The sequence below is a fragment of the Argopecten irradians genome, chromosome 1 (assembly GCF_041381155.1).
Source record: "Argopecten irradians isolate NY chromosome 1, Ai_NY, whole genome shotgun sequence".
Classification (NCBI taxonomy): Eukaryota; Metazoa; Mollusca; class Bivalvia; order Pectinida; family Pectinidae; genus Argopecten; species Argopecten irradians.
In genome coordinates this window covers 23,810,836-23,829,607 of record NC_091134.1, presented here as the reverse complement: position 1 = coordinate 23,829,607, position 18,772 = coordinate 23,810,836, and positions in this window count along the sequence as shown.

Genomic DNA, 18,772 nt, shown 5'->3' with positions numbered 1-18,772 from the left:
GCCATCACACATAGCAATGTGATAGACGATTTCACTGACCATCTAAACAACTGTCACTCAGCCATAAAGTTCAGTTGAGAGGATAAAAGACAAATCTATCCCACTACTAGACACGTATTTCGGCTTCGTGACGATAGATCCCTTGCATACAGTGTATACCGTAAACCAACACAAATCTACCAATATCTCCAATTCGACAGTCATCAACACACAAACTGATGTTATAAGAACTCTGACCCATAGAGCCAACTCCATATGCTCCACTTATCAGGCAAAAATGCAGGAAGAAGATCACCTGAAGAAAGTTCTCAGTGTTTTGGTCTATTGTAAGTGGGCTTGGGACCTCCCCAGTACCAGGATTAATACCACTGAACGGGCACACCAGCGCCAATCAGCCAAGGGACAGATAACTCTACCATACATCGGAGGTATTTCGGAGGCCATCAACCGTTAAATCCGCAAAGAGGGAGTTACAGTGCACACCAAGCCCCATGATACCATTCGAGGGATTCTGGTAGCACCCAAAGACAAAACCACCATCATGAACCGTCAGGTGCTTTATACAAAATAGCATGTGCTGACTGTCCATCAACATATGTGGGTGAGACGAAAAGACCACTCCGGAAACGGATGGCTGAATATCACAGAGATTCGTCTACGGTTGGGACACTATGAGAGACCACTACCACAATTTCACAACAGACAATATCAGGGTGTTGGACCAAGATCTACGCTGGTTCCAACATAGTTTTAAGGAGCCAATTTACATCGCAGCCTCCAAGCCTGACCTCAACCAGGACAGAGGACGCCATGCCCTGCCTATAGAATATGCCAGCCTTGTTCAGTCGCATGACTTAAGGTTAAGCATCTGTCATGTGACTGAACACCACTAAGCCTGTCCCCTGTCATTAGGGCTGAAGTAACCTGCTTGATAGCAGGTGAAAGCTACCTGTAAGTGGATATTTTGTTGAGTGAACCTGTTTCAATTTCGATATAATTATAATGAAAACAGTTATGTTGTGGAATTTTCTTTACAAAATGCGAATAGAACTACATTTGGTGGTTATATGTTAGCGAATGTTAATTAGACAGATTAACAAAATTAATAGCGAGCCATTTACATGATTTCTTATCATTTGATTTACTGCATTACATCAATGCATATCATTGATAAAAATCAGCTTAATTTATCAATTTACGTAGTAAGGACCCGGCTGCTTTCAACTAACAGTGATTGCATTTGCCAAAAATACATACTCACGTGTATAAACACCTACGGCGCCTCTGATTGGTCAACATCTCTTGATTTCGATTGGCTTTCAACTTCGGACTACATTTCAAAGTGCAGTTTCTTGAATTGTATTAGCTGTATAACAGAAAATTGCTGATTCAAAGTATTAAACCACAGAATATTGGCTCTCTATTTAGGCACTACATTTTATTACACATTGTATGGTGGTAAGTTTCTCTTAGGACAGACTTGAAATGGTCACCACAATATAAATATAGAGTTAAAGTTATTGGTAAACACGTTCCCCAACACGTAAATGTTGTTTAATCATGTTTATCTAATCTCTCGTGATTTAATTTTCAAAAAGACACTCGCTATAGCTCGTGTCTTTAAAAAAAAATAAAAATTAACTAACTCGAGTTTGATAAACTTGATATACAACACTCACTTGTTGAGAAATCACTATTTACTGTACGTGCGTCTGTCTTCAAAACGGGCTGACAAGCATATGTGTGAGAGGATAAGGATTAATAATTATCACGTAAAGGTCCGAGTTATGAAGCATCATCTACGGATTCGTGACAGTTAACACATATCTGTCATTTGATCGCAACATCCATATGTTGTATAACGATTCCACACGGTTTGTTTGGGGTATTTTGTATTATTTTTTCTTCGCTCATTTATTCTTTTTATAGTGTTTTTTATTTATTAATGCAATTTTTGTTTTAAGTTTCTTTTCAAATTTATTATATTGTAATTTTTGAGTATGAATATCACAACTATAACTGAATATGACCCACAACATAAAGCCTACTATGGTACACTTGAGAAGTATTTTACTGTCATAATCTCACGTCATTTTAATGGCTTCTAAATGTTATTCACAGAAATTTCCATCGAATTGTGTCTATTTTTATTATTTTTATATTTTCTAAATATGGTTTCCTACTTGTTATATTTGAACAGGCCATTATGTCTGTCACAATTATAACAACACACGAACCAGCAATCTAGCGAAAACATGAGCACAACCTATATTGTTTACCTCTTCAGTATTGATCATTGTGTTTTTCGGCTTGGGGAAGAAACATTTCCTTGCATATGTACGTTTTCAAAAGAGCGAAATCTCAACTTAGTGAGGCAAATGAGGCGATGGTCTATAGTATAGTATGCTAGCTCTTCTGCCCGATCTTCCCGTTTGGTTCAAGGCCACCAATCCATACTTGTACATGTCAGTGCCAACTCTAAACGAATATCAGCTGTATAATGGTGCGAGGTAGCAAGCTACTAAATTCTGAATAGCCGGAGACAGGACCAGAGAACGATACACCAGATGCTATCTTGTACTTTCAAACAATATTATTGAAGAAGATAATGTCATATAGTTTAGACGTGAAACATTGCCTATTCCTTACTTGCATATCACATATAGTGGTAGCCCTATTCTGTTAATTTTCGTTCTCAAACAGTTATTTCAATCATATTAGTTATTATTCAAATATTTACGTTGGTTATAATTGTTTTACTGTTATTATTCAAATCTTAGTTATTTTTTACTAATAGCACGTTATTATTTTCTAGCACACGTTATATGTTTGCCTCTGAGCTATCTTTATCTTTGCACGCGTTAGTCTTCTATAAATGATGTTAGATTCAGTGGCTGATGTTATTATTTATTGTGCATGGTTATTATTTTAATTTCTCTTGTTATTGCCAACATGTTACGTGATTTTTATGTGGAACTTTGTTAGCATCAACAGAACATGTGATTATTTACATGACCACGTTACGATTAAGTTGAAAACGTTATTTTTCAATGAAAGCGTTATTTTTGCATGCAAATACCGCTTCTCCATTGTTCTCAGTGACCCCCTATGGCGACAGCGCAGTGAGCCGGCGGGCGAGCTTCGCTAGTGTGTTGATCACCGTCCCATGACGAGAGCACGGCTCGCAATATAAGTCGACTATATCGCTACCGCATCGCATGTGCTTTGCGATCTGTGCAACACAACAAGGAATACATGTATATAGTTTTCAGTTACTATATATTTACCAAACTTAACTCTGGAGTTTACATTCATTGTTTAAATTCATAGAAAATTCTTTTCCATTTCTTGGTCGTCTTTGTAATGATTTACGTATCAGGGTTTGTGTTGGATTCGGTCATAGTAGTAGTTCTAATTTGACACGTACCTGTTCCTTGATGATTGGTTTGACGTCACAAATAGCGTAAAACAAGGCTGTAATATTTCGCCGACAATTTTTACGATTTATATAAACGACCTGGCTGCCGAAATAGCCTTCAATTTCTCCCATACTTCACATGGATAGCCCGTGGTTGCTAGGGAAAAGATATCTCTATCTTACACAGGGGGTGTAAGACAGGCTTACACGCGCCAGACAATAACGTGACGTCATCAATACATGCGTCGTACAATGTAACTGCAATTTTGACGCATAACGACGTTCCTGCGATCATGGCGCAATGAAAAAGCTGGAAACCAAGTGGAATTTCATCATTTTTTCTACTACCGGTAAGTATGGATGAAAAAGAATCAAACATGGGTCTTTGAAGTGGACAGGGATATCTCAACCCTCGTGAAAGATTTTGGCCGTCAACCCGCGGCAAGCCTCGGGTTGACCGGCCAAAATCTTTCACTCGGGTTGAGATATCCCTGTCCACTCCACAGACCCATGTAAGATTCTATTAGTCTCTATTTTATTTTACGCAAATGGTATTGCACGATACTTACTATAAGCTATGACAACTAGTGCGTATCTAACTTTCATTTTATTAGCTCACCTGGCCCGAAGGGCCGGTGAGCTTATGTCATGGCGCGGCGTCCGTCGTCCGTCCGTCCGTCCGTCAACATTTCCTTTAAATCGCTACTAGTCATAGAGTTCTGCATGGATTGTAACCAAATTTGGCCACAAACATCCTTGGGGGAGGGGGAACAGAACTTGTATAAATTTTGGCTCTGACCCCCCGGGGGCAGGAGGGGCGGGGCCCAATAGGGGAAATAGAGGTAAATCCTTTAAATCGCTACTGGTCCTAGAGTTCTGCATGGATTGTAACCAAAATTAGCCACAAACATCCTTGGGGGAAGGGGAACAGAACTTGTATAAATTTTGGCTCTGGTCCCCCGGGGGCAGGAGGGGCGGGGCCCAATAGGGGAAATAGAGGTAAATCCTTTAAATCGCTACTAGTCATAGAGTTCTGAATGGAATGTAACCAAATTTGGCCACAAACATCCTTGGGGGAAGGGGAACAGAACTTGTATAAATTTTGGCTCTGGTCCCCCGGGGGCAAGAGGGGCTGGGCCCAATAGGGGTAATAAAGGTAAATCCTTTAAATCGCTACTAGTCATAGAGTTCTGAATGGAATGTAACCAAATTTGGCCACAAACATCCTTTGGGGAAGGGGAACAGAACTTGTATAAATTTTGGCTCTGGTCCCCCGGGGGCAGGAGGGGCGGGGCCCAATAGGGGTAATAGAGGTAAATCCTTTAAATCGCTACTAGTCATAGAGTTCTGAATGGAATGTAACCAAATTTGGCCACAAACATCCTTGGGGGAAGGGGAACAGAACTTGTATAAATTTTGGCTCTGACCCCCCCCCCCCCCCCCCGGGGGGCAGGAGGGGCGGGGCCCAATAGGGGAAATAGAGGTAAATCCTTTAAATCGCTACTTGTCCTAGAGTTCTACATGAATTGTAACCAAATTTGGCCACAAACATCCTTGGGGGAAGGGGAACAGAACTTGTATAAATTTTGGCTCTGGTCCCCCGAGGGCAGGACGGGTGGGGCCCAATAGGGGAAATAGAGGTATATCCTACATGTATAAATCGCTACTTGTCCTAGAGTTTTGCTTGGATTGTGACCAAATTTGGCCATAAACATCCTTGGGGGAAGGGAACAGAACTTGTATAAATTTTGGCTCTGACCCCCTGGGGGCAGGAGGGCTGGGGACCAATAGGGGATTTAGAAAAGAAATAATGAACCTGTATTCAGAACATTATTTGGCATTACAAACCAGGTGAGCGATACAGGCCCTCTGGGCCTCTTGTTTGTGGTTATCTGCTAACCGACATTACCGACCAAATACAAATATCTTGGATTATGATTTACCGAATTTCTGAATATAGAAATGCCCGCACGAGAACTAACAAAATCTACCGTCGTGCCAATATTTTAAATATTTTATTCATAAATACCGTTTCGTCCAGTTTGTTATAAAAACGTTCCTTTACTTTCTCGGTTCCGGTACAAATGCATCCAATGTCGTCAAAAGAGATGATCTAGGATGGAGATTTTGTAATGTGAAACAAAACATAGAGGTGTGTAGGCTGTGGCTGACGACTCAAAAAATCATCAGTGGTCAAAAGGGAAATGGAGAAGCTGGGAATGTCGGGTAGACAAATAACTTACCTAACGATCGTTGTTCGACTTCTATGTACGTATTCCTAATGTTAAACAGTGCCTTCTTAAAGCCTGGTATATATTTATCCAGGAAGATACAGCCGACTGATATCGACGACTATGTAATGACATTGGCCAAATAAATGTAAATAACCATATAACGTATCGTAAATTTAAGAATGAACCATAAACAAATCTAAGCAAAATTTCGTTGTGGTAACCTATGCTAAAAGTCGAAACATTTAATTACAGGATCATTTGTGTACTCTATATATGCTACAACACGAGCCTCACTATTTATATATTTGTAAAACGAGTTAATATAATAGCTATAGTTTTTATCCGCTGCGTACGAACCGTCTCTGTTTCCACTGTGGTGGAATTCATTGTAAGGGATGCAAGGCATGTATACATATAATCCATTGTATGATGCGTTAGACACGGTTCTCGGTTTTACGATGGCCGCTGATTAACTAGTTGTGCATTGTACATTTATAACTTGATAAAGAGTGCATGACCGTTTACTTGAAGTAGATAAATGCACAACTACTTCAGAGTATATGGCCATGTACACTTCGTCAAGTTATAAATGTACAACTAGTTCTACTTCAATCAAAAGTAGTAATTTGACGGCTTAAACGGGCCACCGTACATTTTTGTAGTTTACCTGTACAGGATTTAAAATTGTGTAATACATAGTTATGAGAACACACCTTGAAATGTCCTTTACACATACCAGTCTCGATATTTGATCCTTTGTTTTGTTAGATGGAATTTAAACAAACGTGCTGTCACGCTACTGATCTTAGAATCTATGTAACTTTGTCTTCTTTCAAACAAAAATGAGATGAGTCATTATTGACACTTAACCTGACAAATAATAGATAGTTAATGTGACATTGGGCAAGCCTTATATAGTGTTACTGCACTTTTTTTTCTCTTAAAGATGCATATGTCTGGAATTTCAAGCAACACATCAACATGCCGTGTCAGATTTTGACCCGAAGTCGAATCCAATATACATTTCTTTTTCTTCGTCACATATATCAAACGATGTTTTAAAATTCATATTCTAATAATAAATTTCTTTTGTGAATAAATTTATAGTTTAAGAAAATCAACTAAAAATCTATGCCCATCTTGATCTCACATGTGCTTGTTTTGTACCGATGAAGTTAAAGTTAGAAATTGTACCGGGCCGCGATTTCCGTCGAAGTCATTATCTAATTTGTAGAGGCGATAGAAAACTTCTTTCGGCATGTTATGAATTACATATTTGAGTATTTTGACCAATGGATTCTCGGTTTTCTTCGTATGTATAGTAAATAGATATTTTTTTCTTATTTTGTATTAGGATTAAGTTAACTGTGTAGTACACAATATACTTATTACATGTACTTAATCTACGAGAAAATTATTGTTTGAAGAGTGGATTTCTTTCAATATAAGTGGTAACACATAAAATTGACAATATCAACTACAGAAACTGTGAAATACAAGTATTAATTCTTGCTACTTGTTGCATATTTCGAGACACAATTTCGAATCTACGCTTCGGCGGTTACGCCGTCTGACACACGACGTCAACAATTTAAAAATACTCAGAATTAAATTAGCATGATTTTTCAACTCACTGAAAGAGAACAAATACGTTGCCAAATGAATTTTTGTTTTAGATAAAAGTTGTCGGTTATTGTCTGTTGTTTTACAACATGTAAACAGTATCCCGATAGCTCAAGAAATAAGGGAGATATTGCTATTTTCTCAACACCGACAGAAAAATGCGTAGAAATGAGTAGTTGGGAGTTAGGCCGTCCATTCTGCGATGTCATGCTACCGGATCCCGGTAAACATACTTATTTCTCCGTACCCCACTTCTGACACAGGGATCTGAGCATTAGTTACAGATTATATAATCATGGACCCACCAGAGTGCCGTAAGACCATTTTCAGACGTTTAAGAGGTCTAAATCAAAACACGGTGTTAAAATCATCCTATACATGATACCTTATACGAGTAGAAAGGGCACTTTGGTGGGTCCATGATTACGTAATCTGTGACTAATTCGCAGATCCCTGTACTTCTGACATCGGTATTCGAGCAACTATTTCGTCTGGAAGCTTAAATAACCGAGTATCAAATTGACGTGTACCAATCTAAAGGTGTTAGTATTTGCAGAGATTTATTTTTAAATCTCTGGTATTTGGTAATATATTTAATAGCTCTCGATTTCTTTAGCAAGGGCTTTAATTGCTTGACCGTTTATAAAGTTCTATTTTCTTTGAACATAAAATATGTAATTATGTGTCACGATCATACTAATTTGACATTCACTTTTGTGTAATCAGAAAAGATGTCTCAAAACAAAATTCTCACCATTATTGTCAAATTTTAATGGCGATAGTATTTATATACGGGACACCTTCGTGCGAATATTACGCAACTGTTTTTTTTAATCGAGAATATATAAGTGATACGTCATCTACGTCCTTGTTTTAACATAGTGTTCGGAGATGGCTTTATGCTGGCATTTTAAGAAAGTTTCCGTTTTTATTTCAGTAATATATCAAATCAGTCTTCTTTTAAAAATCGCATGGTAGTTATTTCAAGTAGCGCTTCAAATCTAACAAATAGTTTTTAAACTATAAAATACGTTTTTAGCTGTATTCGCATTCACTGAAAGTTACATATCACCCTTGCTCTGGTTTTACAAAGCATATATTGTATCGGTTATTCACGGTACTTTTATTATATATCTACCTTGCATTTGGCACATACATTGTATACTTTGTTATAGTTTTAATTAAAATTTATCTGTAAACGTAAATATTAAGGTAAATTTTGTATTGAATACAAAACAAAAATAAATAACGAACTACCATATTTCACACCCACAATCATATATACATTTTTCATATATCATTACAAATAATCCTTGTACACATCTGCAGATAGAGGGCACAGGCGTTGGTAACGAGGAGAAAATTCTCAAATGAAGTACGAAAATTGTGCAGGAGGACCCTTTTTTCTTCCAAATGTGTATTTTTTTAACATTTCTGTCGCCTCGTCCGCTGTCACCACCCTGGTTCCTACGTCCCCGGTACACTATCTAAACCTCTGCAATTATTACGCAACTATATTCCTGTATTTCCATCTGTATTGATGTTCATGTCTATACACACAGCTATATACGTAATGATATCATTCAGATATATATGATATAAATTGACTGGATAAAAAATAAAAAGAAGTAATCATTCTAAAACAGATTGACAATAAAAATGTTTCTGACAAAATGAATTTTGACTCGAGTTTAAATGCTATAGTTATCTGCAGCTTTTGCGTGATTTCAATAGATCAAATTTCGATAGGTATACCACCAAAAAATAAAATACATGTATATGAATCAGAATTTATTTCACAGCTTATGATTGAATATTTATGTCTACAATATTAATGTAAAACTATTAAGTCTCTGGTTTAAATATCGCCAAACACAAGGACGTACATTCTTGTAGATGACTTTTAGTTTGCAAATTGGACTTATTATTTTTTTAAGTGAGGAGATCATTCTGAAGATTACGTAACGTAACCACCCACCCTAGAACGAATATACGTACCCGACCTAGTAACCTTTCGTAGAGTCGTAGTGAAGCACTTCCTCAGAAATCACTCGGGCATAATTTTCTGTACTTTTTTTGTAGGTTTCTAATTATTTCAAACATACACATACATTTAGATATTATTTTTTTTTGTCCAAAACAAACATAACGACCACTTAATATCTACTTTACCACTCATAATACATCAAATCATAATTTGTAGACATGACGTATAATTTTCATTCGAAAAGAGCATCATATTTATTGTGAAAAATGTCTCGCTGTATATTATACGGTTATTGCCGAGTAGGTAAGTGATATAAAACAAGTACAATAAAATGCATACAGACGTTTAATTTATGGTTTCCACAATCATGTTTTGCTCCATTATCAGCAATGGGCACCAACTGTAGTTCTAAAGACGACACCTTTTATCTAAACTGTCTAAAAGACTTTTCTATTAATAGAAAAAAAAAGTTAACAAAAATAAAAACACAGTCGGATTACAAAATTGACGAAACAACCATCCCCGATCGCTAAAAATAGGTTTTCGAAAATCACAGGTAGGTGTGTCGGCACTGTATGCAAGTGTTGATAGTGATGAGCTGCGCTGCCTCGCAGAGGGTCGATTACGTCACGCACCAAATATATCTCGTAGTCGTTACCACAATACATATCCTGATAACGAAATACAGATATCTTAGGTATCCGGTAACTAATGACTCCGAGTGACTGCATCTTGGTCTTGAAAGGAGAACACACTTCATTTTAGCGTGAACAATTGCAAAGGCAAAAATCGTGACACAAATTCTTTGATAGTTTTGATATGTATATTCACAATATCATATAGAATTATAGCAGATTTTGCAATGTTCGTGTTGAATATGCAGTACTTGTTCCATAATATGCTTAACCTGGACAAATAATGTTGTTAAATCATCCATTCAAGAACTGTACATAATTTCGTTAATCAAAACAAATTACGTACGCTATCAGAAACATATCTACATATATATATCATATCTCTAACGTAATAATCAATCAGCTTGAAATGCATAATATGTTGAAAAAGTTATCCACCAAAAAATTACCGAGTAATCAACTCTTTGCACGGTGAAGTTAAACTATGACCGAATCCAAACCAAACCTTTAATCGTAAATCGTTACGAAGACGACATAGAAATGGAAAGGAATTTTCTATGAATTAAAACAATGACTGCAAACTCTGGAGAAAAAAGTATGGTAAATATAGTAACTGAAAACTATAATCCATGTTCAGTTGCACAGATTGCACAACACATGCGATGCGGTAGCGATATAGTCGATTTATATTTGCGAGCCGTGCTCTCGTCATGGGTCGGTGATCAACACACTAGCGAAGCTCGCCCGCCGGCTCACTGCGCTGTCGCCATATGGGGTCACTGAGAACAATGGAGAAGCGGAATTTGCATGCAAAAATAACGCTTTCACGAAAAAATAACGTTTTCAATTTAATCGTAACGTGGTCACGTAAATAATCACATGTTCTGTTGATGCTAACAAAGTTCCACATAAAAATCACGTAACATGATGGCAATAACAAGGGAAATTAAAATAATAACCATGCACAATAAATAATAACATCAGCCACTGAATCTAACATCATTTATAGAAGACTAACGCATGCAAAGATAAAGATAACTCAGAAGCAAACATATAACGTGTGCTAGAAAATGATAACGTGCTATTAGTAAAAAAATAACTAAAATTTGAATAATAACAGTAAAACAGATATAACCAACGTAAATATTTAAATAATAACTAATATGATTAAAATAACAGTTTGAGAACGAAAATTAACAGAATAGGGGTACCAGTGATAGTTATCTGCCCTTGCGGGTAAGTATTGATTGTACAGTTGTTACGGCAGTAGCGGATCACTTTGCATAAAATCGCTGCAATTTTCGTTCACAAAACTTTTCATAACATAAACCATATATTTTCATAAAGAACATTTAAATGTCTATCAGATGTTAATAAAAAGAATTCATAGAACTGATCATGCAAAACGAAAGACGCAAAATAAAACCTACCGAAAATTCGGCTATAGCGGATCAGTACAGCTATAACGGATCACGCCCCCTGGAGGGCCTCTCTGTCATGATTTAAGCGACAATGGTCGTCTCAAAACCTAATTTTAAAGAGTAGTTATGACTGTTAACCGTTATTATAATTGCAAACTCGCTAAAACTGCAACCGGTCTTCATATGACAATCCTGAAAGGACGCATACAACGAGCAGCCAAACAGATGCGTGAGTACATTGAACAGCTTATTGACTTTTGTGACGTGACGTTAATCACGTTATTGTCCAGAGATCCGATGCAAAGATGTATTTTCATATCACTTCTCGTAAAATGTACTTATAGCTCAATATATTTTGTTGTTCAAAGTCTCCACATCTTTATTTTAATTTGGTACATAAATACACATTTCTCTACCAAACGTCACATAATTCTGAGGATAAAGTCATACTTTTCGAAGAAAACGATGCGATTTTCGCTCACAAATTAAGGTAGCTGCATACTTTTGGGAAAACCCATGTCATTTTTTTCTAACAGGTCTTATTTTCTTGCATTTTTCATGTAGATTTCAATTCTGTAAAGATAAATGGGTGTTCTCGAACTACTTTTTGAGAAATTTAAGCTTGAAATATACCATCAATGCAAATTTGTTGGCCGAAAATAGAAAAATTCATAAAATTATGTTTTCTGTAATATAAGGGTGAATGTTGTCTCGATCCTGTTGATTTTTTGTCCTAAATTTCTAACGATAGAACAATATACAAAACTATTTTATTTTTACAAATGCTAACTAATTTTTGTTATTTCCCAGGACCGTTTCTAAACGTAATTATCATGTTTTGCCATATTTTCGCCCGTAAAAAATCAATGAATAGGCCAAAAAGGAAATGAAAACCCATGTCAATTTCACAATATTTGTATATGATATGCCCAAGGTAATATGTTTTTCAAATATCATATAAAAACACGGGGTCCTCGATCAAAATTTCACAATTTTGTAAGCTTGAAGTTTGTAACTCGCAACCCTACCCCCATTTCATCCAGTGCTAAGATGGGTTATATTTGACTATTTTTTGAAAATCATGCCGCAAAAAACATTCCACATCAGTTCATACGTTTTTGTGATATTATATCTGGTTTATGTCTGTTTGTTTTTATGATTTTCTCCAAATTGTGTGTTTAAAGGAAATCCGTATGCGATTTTTTTAGAATTCCGGAATTTCGGTCCGGCCGGGTCCCCTCTTATGATTTAAAGCGACGAACGGCACTTCCGGTGTTTAAAAATCCATTCCCATTTACGACAGGGACCGCAAAAACCACAGAGATAGCATATAATTTTCACTTCTCTGCTTTTATTTGATTTATTTAATGATTTTAAACATTCATTATTATATGTAGACAATTTTCACCTATTGAAGAAATATCCAAGTGTGATGTCGTGGCGTATCGGAAACCATTCTGGAATTCAAAACAACCTCCGCAACTTCCGGTATAGCGTCATATGAATTGGCGCGATTTTCAAAAGTATGGACCTACCTTAATGACTTCACAATAAATACCTAGCCACAAGGGAGATAACTCTATGATATGCAAAGATGGAATATAACAAATTGGTATAATTTATAAACATCCCGGCTTTAACAATCACACAAAACAAATTCCCTGCCTGGAATTTAAACCGTAGGTTTTAGAAAATGGTGGCCCGTCCATTTTCCAAATGTTTACAAAAGAAAACAACGTGGACGATGCAAAGCCATTATAATTTGTAAAAGCAGAAATTAAGCTCTATGCATAGGCGAAAATTATACACCTGCCATATGTGAAAGATAATCCACAGCTGACAAATGGTTTCTTTTCTTTATCAAAAACAGGAGCCGGCGATTGAGTATTTTTCTTCAGTTACAAAGATTATTTAATTTACACCATTACCACCATTCAAACGTTTGAGTTTTTTACTTCGGGATTAAAATTGTAAAAGCATTTAATTGCATCCCGAACAAATCCGTGGCAGTATTTCCTATTTGGAATGAAGTACTGATTGCGCATGCATTAAATGCAAAATAAAAATTAGTTTGTATTATTTTTGTGTTAATTAGACAAATATATACACGATTAAGCTCCAGTTATTGTTGAAATGGCGAGTCTCGTTTATGGTCTGTCGGCGGTGGATCATCTTTAAGCTGTTTATAGAATAGCACGATCGTAAAAGGCGACTAAATGAAGGATATTTTCTTCTTTTTTTTTCTTTTAGCATCGAGTAAAATTTAACAAAGATCAAGTTTGATGGACCACATTGGAAGTCTAGGGAAGTGCATTGATGCCAAATTAAATACGAAAAATAAACAAAAAAAAGTATTGTGAATAAACGCAATACGTTTACGAATCAACGTAATACCTTTTTTGTGAATAACATTATGGAATTTATTCGAAAACATATTGCGTTCATTCGGAATACTTTTTTGAACCAATGGGCGTTCGTAGAAGTCAAATAAGTTAAAAAAAGGAGGGGTAGCACTATTAATGACTACAATTATAGTATGGCAGAAATTCTAACGTTTATTGTTTTCTAGACAATAAAAACATTTCAAAGTATCTGACAAAATGGACGTTTTACTTTTCTCATTGGAAAAATTTATTGTTATATATTGTAAGAATTGGGGTCAGTTAAAAATCAGTAATGTAATATTGGATGATTTCAGCATATTTACAAATGTACCAATTGCATTCCTCTTATAATCCCCCAAAACAAGTAATTTTATATTTGAACACATGCATATTTCAAGTGTGATTTAGCAGACGACACTACAATAATTCATAATCTATTAGTAGCACGCGATGTCTTCTACTATGTGTTGCAAACTGAATTAGATGAAATAAGCAACCGGGTATATAACAGCTACGATGTGTTGCAAACTGAATTAGATAAAATAAGCAACCGGGTATATAACAGCTTGCAAAATAAATTATCCATAGCTCCTATTTAGTACCTGATTTTTTTTTTTTTTTTTTTTTTTTTTTTTTTTTGTTATGGACAGTTATTGCTTTATACTGCGAAACAAATTAAAAACGAGTACGCTTTATTCATTTATTTAAGCCATACACCTGGCCAAAATATCCCATTTTTTAGAATTGTCGCCAGACGTCATTTCTCGTACAGTATTTGTCGATTATTTTACCAACAACAACATTTTTTTTATATTTATATAGAGATTTGAAGTAGCAGTGCAGAAAATTCATAGTTCCTATCACCATTCTGGATTTACGTTTAGTTTAAATGAAAAATGCATTTTTTATGAAATAAATGACCAATTTTGGATAACGTTCGTTTTTCGGTTGCATGACATCATACTAAGATTTATGATGATTTAAATTACACAGGTCGAAAATAAGCATACATATATTCGCCAAGGATAAGCAAACAAGACATTTGTTTTCAAATTATATCGTACACATAACGTGGCTATTTTATTCAATAGAACACAATACAGGTGCAAGTTCAAATGTTTAGCCATAATTATTCACCAAACATAAACAAACTGATACGCGTCATTCAATGGCACCCGTCCACAATGCTGATCTAGACGATTACAACTGAAATACCTCCGAAAAAAAATCCGAATACGAACAATATCATATTCATGTCATCCATATTGTAATTGTATTGTTTGCATGTGACGAGTTCAACTATTTAGCCATAATTATTCACCAAACATAAACAAATTGATACGCGTCATTCAATGGCACCCGTCCACAATGCTGATCTGGACGATTACAACTGAAATACCTCCGGAGGGAAAAATCCGAATACGAACAATATCATATTCATGTCATCCATATTGTAATTGTATTGTTTGCATGTGACGAGTTCAACTATTTAGCCATAATTATTCACCAAACATAAACAAATTGATACGCGTCATTCAATGGCACCCGTCCACAATGCTGATCTGGACGATTACAACTGAAATACCTCCGGAGGGAAAAATCCGAATACGAACAATATCATATTCATGTCATCCATATTGTAATTGTATTGTTTGCATGTGACAAGTTCAACTGTTTAGCCATAATTATTCACCAAACATAAACAAACTGATACGCGTCATTCAATGGCACCCGTCCACAATGCTGATCTGGACGATTACAACTGAAATACCTCCGGGGAAAAAAATCCGAATATGGACAATATCATATTCATGTCATCCATATTGTAATTGTATTGTTTGCATTTTACAATAACAGTAATAAGTATCAGCAAATGCATGTTTTTTTTTTTTTTTTTTTTTTTTTTTTTTTAAAACTTGTTAAATTATTCACCTTTACATATGACTAATAGCTCGATCAGTATATGTACCTTCAGTGGTTTCTTCGTTATGAAATTGTAAAGGAATGCCGGCTGCTTCCATATAGATGTATGTCCTTTTTGTTTTGCCTTCACGCGCATTGTTGGTAAACAGCGACAAAATATGATTATAAATTGTACCCTGCACTCTTTGAATCTGTAAAATAGTAATAACGGTAAAAGAATCCCGTAAACAAACTGACCACCGATTCCTCTTGTCCTCATACAGAAAGTGAAGACTTCCAGACATGAGTTTGGATCAACAGTTTGTAGAAGAATGGATGCTACCAGAACCACGAGTTCAAGCAAAGACATAAAAACGGTGATGATCAGTACATTTACAAGAGCACTGTTCCTAGCCCTATCTAAATGGCTAAGAGGCACACTTGCACGTTGTCGAGTTTTCCTACAAACCACGACACAGAACATGGATGCTAATGTAACATAAGTAGCCGACATAGCCAAGCAGAATGTTTTCAACTTGGATTGATAGAACACCTCTTCAATACAATTCTTCTTATATGTTTTCTTCCAGTCCATAACGCCCGTTGAAAGCGCGAAAAGAAATATTGGCCAGCCTAGGACGGAGATGGTGTTGATGATATGAATCCGATAGGTTAAACATCTCACGTACCAAAACGGACAGAAAATGGATAGAAACTGGTCAATAAGTAAAAGAATGATGATGAATTCCATGATTATAATAAACCTGCCGTAGACAGTATACAGCAAGTGTATAACGGCATGACAAGAGCAGCGGAAGGTCCAGCCAAACAACAAACAGTTAGCATGTTGACTATAATATACTTCATCTGTTTTGGTAGATTTCTACAGTTGGTCCATGTTGTAAGGAATAACATACATAAAACAGAAAAAGAAATAAAATTGTTATTATACAAACTAAAGTTGCGCCTCAAGCACATGAACTTGGTATTGCATGACATGATGATGACGAGATGTATGGATTAATCATTTTAACAATGGTTCTAGAGAAGAGTTCAGTAACATCCTCTAAGGATTCTTAACTGGTAACCTGATATATACTGATTCATCGTACATCACGCGTGTTCGACATTAAATTCGGCCATGAAATCGTTTTTGTATATTTTTGTACTTATATGCCAATCATAGGCCTCATGATGCGTTGTTTTAAAACAATAAACCTTAATTATTTTACATCGATCGTGAAACAAGTTATTCAACGTATACAACTCAGTCAGTCGCGATTGTTAAGAGTTCGATTGGTCAACAGGAGGCTTGTCGAGTGTTGGTAATCAGATACCCCTGTCTACCTGTCAGACTACTCGGGATGCATCGTCTTCGATATCATTTGTGAACTTATTTGGTGATAAATGCCAACTTTCTTAAGATACGCAGGTTGTGCTATTTTTTATTTGTTTAATCATTAAACAATAAAGTCTGTCATATCGTTTTTTGTTGTTTTTTTTTGTCGATTGATTCGTTCATCTTTTCGTATGTTAATGTATAGTGTACCTTATTCTACATAGAGTTTATTAATGCTTAAAAAATTTCGTTTAGTTTTTGGGATTATCGAAATTAAACATGGGAAACGGGCTTATTTCATTAAGAGTAGTATATCATTTATTTCGACTTGGAACACTTTTTAATAAATCTAACGTTCGTGTAAAATGATAAAAAAGCATACATAATTATATCATTAGTTATTGTATAGTGAGTTTTTTTCAGAGATGGTGCGGAATATATTATATCCTTCCAAAAACATTATAAGGCCTTAAACCAAAATGAATAAAAATAAAATTGTTACAGAAACACTCTACATATATACACAGAATGTTCTCATAAGTAGTGTGCGATTTACGTAGAGTCGACTTTCCCTCTTTCTAAATATAAATCATATTGACTTAAGGCCTATACAATATTTCCTAGCCTAGCGCTGATCATGAATAGACATCGAACTGACACAGTTACATTTTAGTATGTATAACTTAATGGTACAGAGACGATTCAGTGTACCAATATTTGTATGTTTCTTTTTTCTGTAAACACAAACACATTCACGTGTTCACGAGCTTGTTAATTGCATTTATTTTAATTTGATTTTTTTCTGATATTGAACGTCATACAATCCCAATGAGTCCATTTTACAAACTCATGGATTTTACATTTACTTGTCACTTCTACTATATTAACCTTACCAAGGCAAATTGAAGTATATGACGGTATAATAGATACCCAAAAACGTGACAATTATGACGTCACTAATGTTGACGTGGTTTTTCTGATCTAACTTAAACAATGTTAATGCGGGCACCCTAAAATGACTTGATAATGTAAATATAAGCATTAAACTATCTTTCTATGGCATTCATGGTCTATATAGATGCCAGAGCTTTGCAGACAATCATCTCATAATGCGCTAGCGCGCATTTTGAAGATTGTCTGCAAAGAAATAGAAAACTATGATTTTAGTCAATTTATTTTTCAGTTTTCTTTACTAAAATACCTTTTATTACGTTATATAGTAAAATTGCGCAGTTAGTATAACAAAATGATCGAAACCCTGTTATACAAAGTTTTAACACCATGAGTGCCATCATTTTAAGGTAGCTCCATATGGGAAATGTCTCGAACTTGAATGCTCATTAAAACAAACCTTTGTCAAAAAAATAGCAAAAAAGGGATTTTTATAGGGTACGTATCTCTTTGCAATGAACGACATCATAAAATAGCAAAACACTGTATAGGCCTATGTACAATATACGGTATTAGTAATCGTATTTCATCATATTGGTAATAAATTTACAAGTTCCGATTGCACACAGGAAGGAGATAATAAATTATATAACTGTTACTTTATGCATATTAGTAAAAAAAAAAGTGTGTCTGTTTAGTGTTACATTGGCAAAAATTAGAGTCGGTACGTCGGAGATTTTTTTGGCCTTATAAAATATCCCTTGGAAAGTGTGCATGTCTACATATTTCGGAAATAAAGCAATAAATCACTTGTTTTTTTTGGTGTCTATAAAAAATCCTTTTCTAGGGTCATAAGGTACTTGCGTATGAAAGAGAACCATTGCATCACAATCTGAAGTAAACGTTGTTTTTTTTTTTTTTTTGCATTAAGCGGTCTA